Source organism: Macrotis lagotis, chromosome X, assembly GCF_037893015.1.
Source record: "Macrotis lagotis isolate mMagLag1 chromosome X, bilby.v1.9.chrom.fasta, whole genome shotgun sequence".
Classification (NCBI taxonomy): Eukaryota; Metazoa; Chordata; class Mammalia; order Peramelemorphia; family Peramelidae; genus Macrotis; species Macrotis lagotis.
The window spans coordinates 704604889-704615511 of NC_133666.1; the positions used below are offsets into that span (position 1 = coordinate 704604889).

The 10623-nt window shown below is 38.9% G+C and overlaps 1 long non-coding RNA gene across 2 annotated transcripts; it reads right to left on the reverse strand.

Annotated features, from left to right (window-relative positions):
- Positions 1-1903: 1903 nt before the first annotated feature.
- On the reverse strand, positions 1904-9199 carry LOC141498186 (uncharacterized). Of its 2 annotated transcripts, none has more exons than XR_012471581.1 (3): positions 9137-9199; positions 7784-7898; positions 1904-2126 (listed from the first exon to the last, which is right to left on the reverse strand). It is a non-coding gene; the product is annotated as an uncharacterized LOC141498186 (long non-coding RNA). The 2 variants fall into 2 exon arrangements; XR_012471580.1 differs by lacking the exon at positions 9137-9199 and adding an exon at positions 8749-8851.
- Between the last annotated feature and the right edge of the window lie 1424 nt (positions 9200-10623).

Sequence of the window (10623 nt, forward strand, 5' to 3'; positions counted from 1 at the left end):
TCCTGGTCATGGCTTTCCATCCATGGGTACTTTCTTGGGACTTTACTTCCAGGTTCTGTATCCATCATTGTGGATGTTGTACATGAAAATTGTGTGAGGTTTTTTTAATAAGTAAGTAGAGGTGCCTATCTGGGACAAGAGCCCTAAGAGAGGAAGTCACCATTGAATAATGGCCCCATGCTCACCAGACTGAGCATGTCTTGAGGTCTCTCATCACCCTGTTAGGGATCAATATCCAGAGGAGGAAACAGGATCCCCCATTTTCTTCCAGTGAACAGTTGGTTCCCAGATCAATGCTGCTAGTAGCTCTCCCTCAATAGTGTCTCACTTAGAGTTGACTACATAGATTCTGAAGTAAAAAAGGGTCAGCAGAGCAGCTAGGATCTCCACTTCTGCATGTCCTTCTCTCCATTGGCCCTTCCTGAGCTGTCATTGGCTAGAAGGAATCTCCTTCCTCGAACCCAGAGCTACAATCTACCTTGAATTCATTGGAAGGAGAGTGTTACAAAGCTCTAAGGTTTTGCCTTACTTCTTTTGAAATGCAATTCTGTTGAAAACATCTTGGACCTCAAAAGGATTGTGTGTGAATAAACATTCATCTTATGGGTGTGTATATGTTTACCTTTACACATGTATACTACTCGTACATGTATGTTGTAAACATGCAAATATATCAGTGCATAACTAGACATGCATCTCTAGACATCGCTGCATCTATCTACCTATAAATATATACATTTATACTTACATGCACACACATACAAGTATTCCCTTCTCATGGGAAGCTATGCATACATTGCAAGGGAAACTTTCATCAATTGGCTTTTACATGTGCCCTTTGAAAAACTTTCAATTTATGTGGGGTACAAATCCATTCATCATCACAAATATTAAAAAAACAAATTTTATGTTGTTAGTCATTCTTAGGCAGATGCACATGCCCAGAGAAGAGGCAGCTAGATGGCTCACTGGATAGAGCATTTAGTTGAGAGTCAGCAAGACATGAGTTCAAATCCAGTTCTAGTCAGGGACTGGCTATGGGATTTCCCTATGGCAGTCATTTCACTGCCCTTTGTCACAGTTTCTCCAAGTGTTAAATGGGCGTCATAGTAACACACATCTTCCTGGGATATAGATCAAATGAGATACCTGTAAAGCTCTTCAATCAAGAGCTGGCACAGACCAAAGCTAGTCATTCCTATTGTTGTTGCTAGTGCCATCATTATCTGCCAAATGGCCTTTAATGCCACCAGACAGACATGAGTATGAGGAAATCACTGATACTCCAGGAGTTCCCCCGTCATCTGAGAAACCAGGACTGAGGAGTCAATTTTCCCTTAATCTCCAGGCAATCCAGTGGCGAGGACTTCTTGTTAGCCATGTTACCACCTCAGGAGAGCTCTGCCCAAACCATAAAGACCTTCCACAATCCCAAGCCAATGTCCAGATTCTGTGAGATAATTCCAATCTTACTATACAACTATACAATTTTCAGAGACTAGAAAGAAAAAGAGATGAACAAGGAAGAGGATTGTTCCATTCCCTGCAAATGAATTGAATTTAAAGGAGTCAAGACTGTGCAGAGACTAGCCTCCCTTCCTCCTGAGGTGAGCAGAGGAGAGGAGAGGAGGAAGGAAAAGGAAGGAGAAATAAAATGAGAGGAGGAGAAGAAGGAAGGAAGCTAGTAAGGAAGGAATTGTGCTGTCCATGTGAAATCCCCATTGGGATAGATCAAATTTCTACAGTGGTTTTTCTTTTTCAAAAGAATTTTGAAAATTTTCAAGTATAATAAAAATTCTAGTCATTGTGATGGCATTTTCCCCCATAGATTTCACATCTGTACAGGATGCTTTCTGAACCAGTCTGCACAATGCAGGAATCTCAACTTAAAATTTCCCCTGGTCTTTGCTCAGAAACTTATTTATGCATTATTTCTTCTCTCATTTTACATCTGCCCTTGGCTCCTACAAGGCTCAATGGGGAAAGAGAACTGCTTGATGTTTTCTCTCAAAGTAAGAATGGGCCACATAACTTCCTACTCCCTTTATGACTCAAAGGGCTGCTTACCTGGTCTGACATTAACCTCCAGGTCTTCAGGGGTTCTTCATCTCAGTGAATCTTTGAATCTGAAAGAAATAGCAAATACAAATCATGAATGATTGAGAACAAAGAACCCTGATGCAGAACTGATGCTCACTGAAGTGAGCCTCAGAAATAACACTGGATGACGATCACCTATGCAAAATTGAACTCTTCCCAGGAATGCAATAGTGGGAGGAAAAGGAAGAGAGGAAGAAAAAAATGGAAATCAACAGTTTATTAAAAGATGAATGTTGAAGACTATCTTTTGTAAGAAATTAGAATAAATGAAATTCAAAAAAAAGCTCTGATATAAAATATTTCAGTCTTCTGAGTAGATACCAATGAGACTCCCACCACAGAAGCTATTTCAAAGAGAAGTAGAGTTTTTGAGAGCCCCAACCTCTGTCTTAGAGTAGGCCAGGACTACTTAGATTAAGATAGAGTAACAGAATCATAGACTCTGAGAGTGAAAATATAGCTCAGTGGTCCTCTAGTCCAACTGAATCTAACAAAAAAGATTTCCTCTAACACACTCTACAAGTGGAGGGTCAACCCTTGTTTAAAGAATTCCCAAGAGGATGCTTGACTTATCTTGTCAGAAAGCAGTCCATTACCCTTATGTATAACTTTAATGGACAGGACATTTTCCTGAGCAAACCTAAATTATCTTTCTGTTCTTGTTCCTCCTAATTCTATTCTCTTTTGACAAAGAGATACAATATGAGCATGGAGAGGGGACTGTCTCATTGTACCATCAATTTTTTTGGTACAGTGTCTTTAGAAAGGCAAAAGAAGGCCAAGGCAAATGACCCAGGGAACAAACAATCCCCATGACTATCTGCCATAAATTTGGGTTCTCCAAAAGGAGAAAGAGGGGATATTCCCACTTCCTTAGGTATATGGGAACAGAGGATTCCATGATCCCTTGGTGGAGCTAGAGATATTCCATGACTCACGAATAGGGAATAAGGACAGATCCCCAGTTTGGGGATCCTGGACTATATGAGATGCTCACCCAATAGTAAGAATTCATGATTTCCTCACACATCAAAGAGGGTCCAAATTTTTTTAGAGGCTCCACTCCTTTCATATTCAAGACTTATAAATTTGTACCACAGTCCAATAATACAGTCCCAAGCACTCTTATTATAGAGAAAGGGGACAAGGAAGAAGACCTTATCTCTCTGGCATGGGCCTGAATGGGCTAGTCCAACTCAGTTGCATTCTCTCACTTCCTCAGTTCCTCATATACTTATACTTCCTGATCCTCTTGGACCTCTGATGCACCTGGAATTTCTCATGCTGAGGAGAAGCTGCTGATGGCTACCAGGCACAACATCCTGTTCATGTGCTGTCATCCTTGGGGACTTTATTGAAACTTTCTTCATCCAGACTCTGGATCACAAACGTGGATGTTATCTCTTTTCCTAGTTTATAGTGTTGCACATACACATCAATTGTGTAAGGTTTGTAAAAGCTTGAAGAGAGCCCTAGGTCATGTGTACCTACCTGGGGTCACATCACTAAGAGAAGCAGTCACAGGTAAAAAAATGACCCCAGGTTCCTCAGACTCAACATTAGGATCAATAACCACAGGAAGAAATAAGACCCTCAGTTGTTTCTCAGCTGGACAGCTTATTCCCAGAACAATACTGCCAGCATCTCTCTACAGTAGGCTCTCTCGCTCTCTCTCTCTCTCTCTCTCTCTCTCTGGGGTTGGAGAGGGGGCTGCTCCAGTAGTGAAGAAGGGAAACCCAGATCTCCTCTTTTTATTATATATTTTATTATATTTTTATTATATATAAACATTTAGTTTTCCAATTACATAAAATAGTAATTTCTACCTATCACTTTTTGGTAAGATTTTGAATTTTGCACATTTGCACCACTCTCCCTTCCCTCCCCCTTCCCCCCTCCCACAGAAGACAATGTGATAATCTTTAAATTGTTTCCATGCTACACATCAAAATTGAATGTGTTGAGAGAAAAATCACAGCCCTGAGGAAAAAATAAAATATTAGAGGTAGCAAAATAATGTAGTACATCAGACAACTTTAAAAAAATTGAAGGTAATAGTCTTTGGTATTTGTTTAAACTCCACAGTTCTTTCTCTGGATACAGATGGTATTCTCTGTTGCAGATATCATGCAATTGTCCTTGATTATTGCACTGATGGAATGAGCGAGTTCATTAAGGTTAATCACCACCCCAATTTTGCTGCTGGGGTATACAATGTTCTTCTGTTTCAACTCATCTCACTCTATCAGTTAATGCAAGTTTTTCCATGCTTCTCTGAAAACACATCCCTCCTGATTTCTTTCTTTTAATTATTTAAAATAAATTTGTTTATTTTTGAATTTTACAGGTTTCCCCCAATTTCACTTCCCTCTCCCCATACCCCACAGAAGGCAGTCTATTAGGGTTTATATTGTTTCCATGATATACATTGAGCTGCGAGGTCACTGGAAGGATGCTGTCATGAAACTCTGAAAGCCTTGCTTCTGTGGAGAAGGTCTTGAACCCAGAAGGATTCTTTGTGAATGTATATGCATATTTATAGAGTGTGCATATGTATATTCCCCACAGTATATCCTCGTGCATATATACTGTGCATGCACAAATAGAGAGACAAGAACGTAAACATGGCAGCATTTCTATGTGTACATATGATATATGCATGTTTTCAATGAAATTATTTTTCTCATGGAAAGTATGTATAAATTTCAAAGAAAGTTTCATTATTTGACTCCTTCAGGTACCCTTTGAAAAACTTGCAATTTATTTTTGCTAAAACTTCACCTTTATTCATCACAATCATAAAATAGGAAAAAAACCAAATTTTGTGTAACTAGTCATTCCTCACAGAGAGGAAACAGTTGGAGTCAGGAAGACATGAGTTCAAATCCAACTTTAGGCATGGACTGGCTATGTGATTTTCCTAGGCAAATCACTTAACTGCCACAACCTCAGCAGCTTCCCCAGTTGTAAAATAGGAGTCATAGAAGGACACATTTCCCAGGGAGAAGGATCAAAAGAGATATCTGTAAAGTTCTGAGTCCAAAGACTGGCGCAGAGTAGGAGCAATCCCAAAGCTAGTTATTGTTATAGTAATTGCTAGCATGATCATTACGTGCAAAATATCCTTTAATATAACACAATATAGACATTATGTATGAGTGAGTCACTGACATTCCAGGAGCTATCTGTAATAGAAGAATCTGGGACCAAGGAGCTGATTTTACATTAATATCCTAGCATTCCAGTGACATCATCTTCTTAGCTTTGTTACCACCTCAGGAGAGCTCTTCCCAAACCATAAAGACCTTCCACAATCCCATGCCAATGCTCAGATTCTGTGATATTTATTCCGCCCTTGGTATATAACTGTGGAGTGTGGAATGACAGAAAGAGAGACTAGAAAGACAGACAGAACCTAGAGAAAGGAGTTCCATGACATACAAGAGAATTTGATTAAAGGTAGTTAAGGCTCTCCTGAGAGACCAGTTTCCCTTCTACCTCTGGAGGGGAGGGGAGAAGGGAATGGAGAGAAGAGAAGGGGAAGGAAAAGAAAAGAGAAAAAACTGAAAGAAGGAAGAACAAAAGGAAGTTAGCTAGGAAGTAAGGGAGTGTGTGGGACAAATTCGACTTAAATGAATTTCGAAGATCTCTCAAGGTATGAAGAAAAGGCTTTAATCCTTTCTTGAGAAACGGGCCACAATCAATTAGAGAGATTGAGGCAAAAGCAAAAGGTCCAAGAATCACATTTATCCTAACTCGATTCACCACCCCCCAAAGACCCACCCTCTTTAATGAGGAATGCAGTCTTACAATCTAGACTGGCAAACTAATCTAGGGAAAAGAGCATAAAATTCAAACCGAAACCAGATTGTCTCTTTAGTCCCAGGAATTGAATGATTCTCCAGAAAGCAACAGATAAGATGAAGTCAGTTGACTCTTCAACAATATCCCAGACGTTTGCTTTCTCAAGGGAGGAGAGGCACATAGTTAACCAAATTCAATCTATACTATTTTACTGGAGAAATCTCAAAACTTTATCCCACTCAGAAGGAATTTGGTTGTTAATCTGATATGGCAATTGGGTCCCCTTTGGGACAGAATAACCCAGTGGTTGTTATTAGAAAGTGTTATTCTTTTCCTAAAGATTTCACATCCCCCCCAAGTAGAAGTTCTCAAACCACTCTATATAGTGCAGGCTTCTTCACTTAATTCCGCCAGTATTTTTTCTCAGGTATGTGTATATATACATTATCTCTTCCCTCTTGAGATCTGGCCTTGGCTCCTGCAAGCACAATCTAACCATATGGATAGAGAATTGTTCGATGTTTTCCCTCAAGTTATTCCTTGCACTTAAAATTTCCTACTTTATTACCCTCTTCTATCAAGCTGTTTCTTGTAAAACTTCTTACTCCACATAAGTGTCAAGGTCTGAATACCTGGTCACAAACTGAGCTCCATGTCTTCAGGTAAAGATTCATTCTTCATCTCAGGGAATCTTTGAAGCTAAAAATAGCACATACAAAGTAGGAATGACTGCCAGCAAAGGACCCTCATGCAGAACTGAGGCTGAATGAAGTGAGCCTTACTAGGACAAGATTCTATACAGCAATAGCAGAATTTTGTAATGACAAACTATGATAAATTTAGTTCTTCTCTGGAATACAGGGATCAAATCAATTCTAGAAGACTGGTGATGGAAAATACCATTCACATGCAAAGAATGCAGAGCAAAACATGCTGTTTTCATATTTTATATAATGTTTTATCTTTTATGTTTGTTTTCTTTCATGGTTTTATTTTCCCTGATCTGATTTTTCCTTCACAATGAAACATACATGGAAATTCTAAAAAAATAATATTAAATATTATCCTTGTCTGTTATTGGAAAAGTAAATTTACTACAGAAAATATGTTGGAAATTATCTCTGCATATAATTGGGAAAACAAGGGAACAAACATGAAAACAATCAAAAGATGTATAAATATATGTAGTGAATCCCTAAAACAGGAGTGTTAGCAAAGGAGCTGATGTAACTTTATAACATTAGAACAAATTAGGCTACAGCAGTCCACAGATTGTGCCTGAAGAAAATAGGTTGAGAAATGTAACTGGAAGAAAGAGGGTCCACTGAAAAGTCATACAGTCTTGGGTTATAAACATTAGTCTTCTCCAGTATGGAGCTTTGAAAGTAAAATCCTCTTATGATTTTTCTCTTAACATATTCAATTTTGACCAATGTATAGCATGGAAACAATGTAAATATTGTCAGACTGCATTCTGTGGGGCATGGGGGGAAGGAAGGGAGATTGGGGGGGGAATTTTAAAATTTAAAACTTTACAAAAAATGATAGGTAGAAACTTCTATTGTATATAATTGGAAAACAAATAAAATATTTATATTAAAATAGAAAGTAAAATTCTCCTAACAGCACTTCATTGCATGGGTGATTCCTTGGTCCTTCAGTTCTCATCATGTCTCCATGTTTCTACTCTGTCCCACTGTTCCCCATCACATGCTTCAATTTGACATTTTCTTTCTAATATACCCAGTGGAGCTCCTTCACCTCATTCTACTGTATTCCTTATTTCTCCCCTTCTGCCTTCCTTCTAATGCTGACCCATCTCCAGCTTTTACTCCCAGACAAAGCATAATAATCTCATTTCTGCTTTTCCATAACTCACCTTAGGGCCTCAGCACAACTCCCAGCTCAATAATGATGATCCATAATGGTGGATTGTTGGGAATGGCACTGTAATGAATGGGGAAAGCTCAGGATCCATTTTTCATTGTATGTACCTTTAAAATAAGGAAGAGGAGCAGAGATTAAGGTAAAGGGAGAATAAACACTGAAAAATTTCTAAAGCCTCTGATATGTTATATAGAGTTCAAAGAGTAAGCCTCCCCTTCAGATTAGAGATTTTGTGTATGTAACAGAAAGAATTTGTGTGGAGACATAAATTGACTTTTGAGATGTAAAGTGACTACAATAAGAGAATTATGATTGCATCAGAAACAATTGTAATCTTAAAAGCTGCTTGCGGGGAGACCCTCTCCATTCTTGATTTGTATCCTGATCTCCTTAGGCTTTACCCTCTACCTAATTCCAGGTCCAATATAGGGAAAGGGAATTTGCTTTTTGCCCTCTAGATGAGAGGCAAGGCATAAAAACCTGGGTTGGACCCTGACTCAAGGCCACAGTAGTTTCTGACCATGGCCCAGCAAGGATAGCATGGCTGTCCTTTAAACTCTCTACAAGTCTCTCTCTCCATAGCCCTTCCTAGGTCTTCCTTTTTAATAAATTTTTGTTTTATTTCTACCCATGCTTTCCTGAGTCTGAATAATGATTCCTCATAAGCAGAACTGAACACAAGTAGCCAGTGGCTACACTAACAGCAGTTCATTGGAGGTGTGATTCCTTGGTCCTTCAGTTTTCATCATGTCTCCTTGTTTCTTCTCTGTTCCCTATCACAAGCTTCAGTTTGACACTTTCATTCTAACACACCCAGTAGAGCTCCTTTACCTCATTCTACTGCATTCCCTATTTCTCCCCTTCTGCCTTCCTTCTAATGCTGACCCATCTCCAACTTTTTCTCCCAGACAAAGCATATTAATATCATTTATGCCTTTCCAACACTCATTTTTGTACCTCAGCACAACTCCCAGCTCAATAATGATAATCCATAATGGTGCATTGGTGGCAATGCCATTGCACTGAAGGGCGAAAGTTCAGAATCCATCTTTCATTGTATTTGCCATTGAAATTAAGAAGAGGAGCAGAGATTAAGGTAAAGGGAGAATAAAAATTCAGAAATTTCTAAAGTCTCTGATATGTTATATAGAGTTCAAAGACCATGTGTCCCCTTTGGATTAGTGTAAAAGGTTTTAACAGGCCCATCCTGTTGTTTGAGAAAGTTGGGTGATTTCAGATACCAAACTCTCATAGAATGTTACAATTCAAAGAGCCCTCAGGGTTCCATTAGCGTAACCAATAACTGAGAACCCAGTTCTACCATACAAACAAGTGGTTGTCTCACCTGAACTTAAAGTTTTCTAGGGAGGAGGAATCAACTATTGATGCTGAGGCAGCCCCTCCTCCTAAAGAAAAGGAAGAGTTGCTGAGTTTGGGGTTTTTTTTATTTAATTCATAATCTTTTAGTCTTTCCAGCTAGCTCATTTAGTATTGGGTTTTTTTTGTCCACTGGGTTCAAACACTGTCAACCTCTCTCCCATATGACACCCTATTTAACCACAAAAACAATTATTGTCCCATATTCTCCTGGCTTCTTCTCTCTAGACTCAATGTCTAAAGTTCTTTCACCTAACCATTAAATGGTATATCCTCCTGGACTGCCATGATTTTTTCAATTTCCCTCCTCCAGTGAATCTTTAGCTTTTCACCATCCCATGTCAATATTCTTCTAAAAACCCAACTCAAAAATATAAACAAAAAATAAACAGTGTGGGGCAAAGGAGGATGGAAGGGAATAAACATTTCTGTAGACTCCAATGTGACAGACACTGAACATTTAACATGAGTATCTAATTTAATATGTGAAATTGATGCTTTGATGATCTTTATTTTACAATTGAGAACACTAAGAAAAGCAGCATTTAAGTCATGGCCTCAGGGTCACCGGATACTCTATCCATTGCTCCTTAGGATCCAGAAGTGCTTACTCCAGAAATTATGCTCCTAAAACAAACCACCATCAATAACATTAGCTTTGGGGCTTGACTCATACTGAGCTTCTAGGTCCCTAAATCACTGAAAGCTTCATCAGAATGATTTGCCATGCATTATGGATAGGTTCCTCATATGACCTAGCCCTGAAAACCAGGGCCTCTTAGATTTCTTCCTCACTCAGAGGTATTCTCTCTCAAGTGTTTATCTCTATTGACAACCCCTACTAAAGGGCTTTTCAAACTAGAGGCCTTGTTCCTTCCTTCCCTTAAGCCCACCACCTCATGGATCAAAGCTCTCAATTAGGCAGCCTTGGCCTTAAATTCCAAGGGTTTGCTCAGAATCACACTGCTTCCCTTCCATTATTTCTTATAATTGGGAAACTTGACATCACCAGATCATGGGATATAGGGAAAGCACACTACCAATCCATGTGTTCAAGCACTTTGTTAGATAAAGAAAATGTGTCCCTTTAGGTCACACAAGATTCAGACCCAATTCTTGCATTCCAAAGCCCTGATAATTCCTGATTCTACATTAAAATATGACCAAACCCTGTGCAACTGAAGAGGAAAGTTGCAATTTCAATAGACTTTGAAACTGAGCTGAAGAACAAGGATGAGCAAATAGTAAGTATGGGGTAAAGATAAGAGTTATGAAGGAAGTTGGAGGCAAGAATAGGGTGAAGGCACTTAACAGAATTACCTATGGAAATTCAGCCTCACCAAGGCTTGAAAATAAAAATAAACTCTAGTCAACAGATAAGACATCGTCTTGTGGAAACAGTTTTGCTTTTACAGTGTTCTACTGACTCTCCTCACACAAATTTGTATCAGTTTA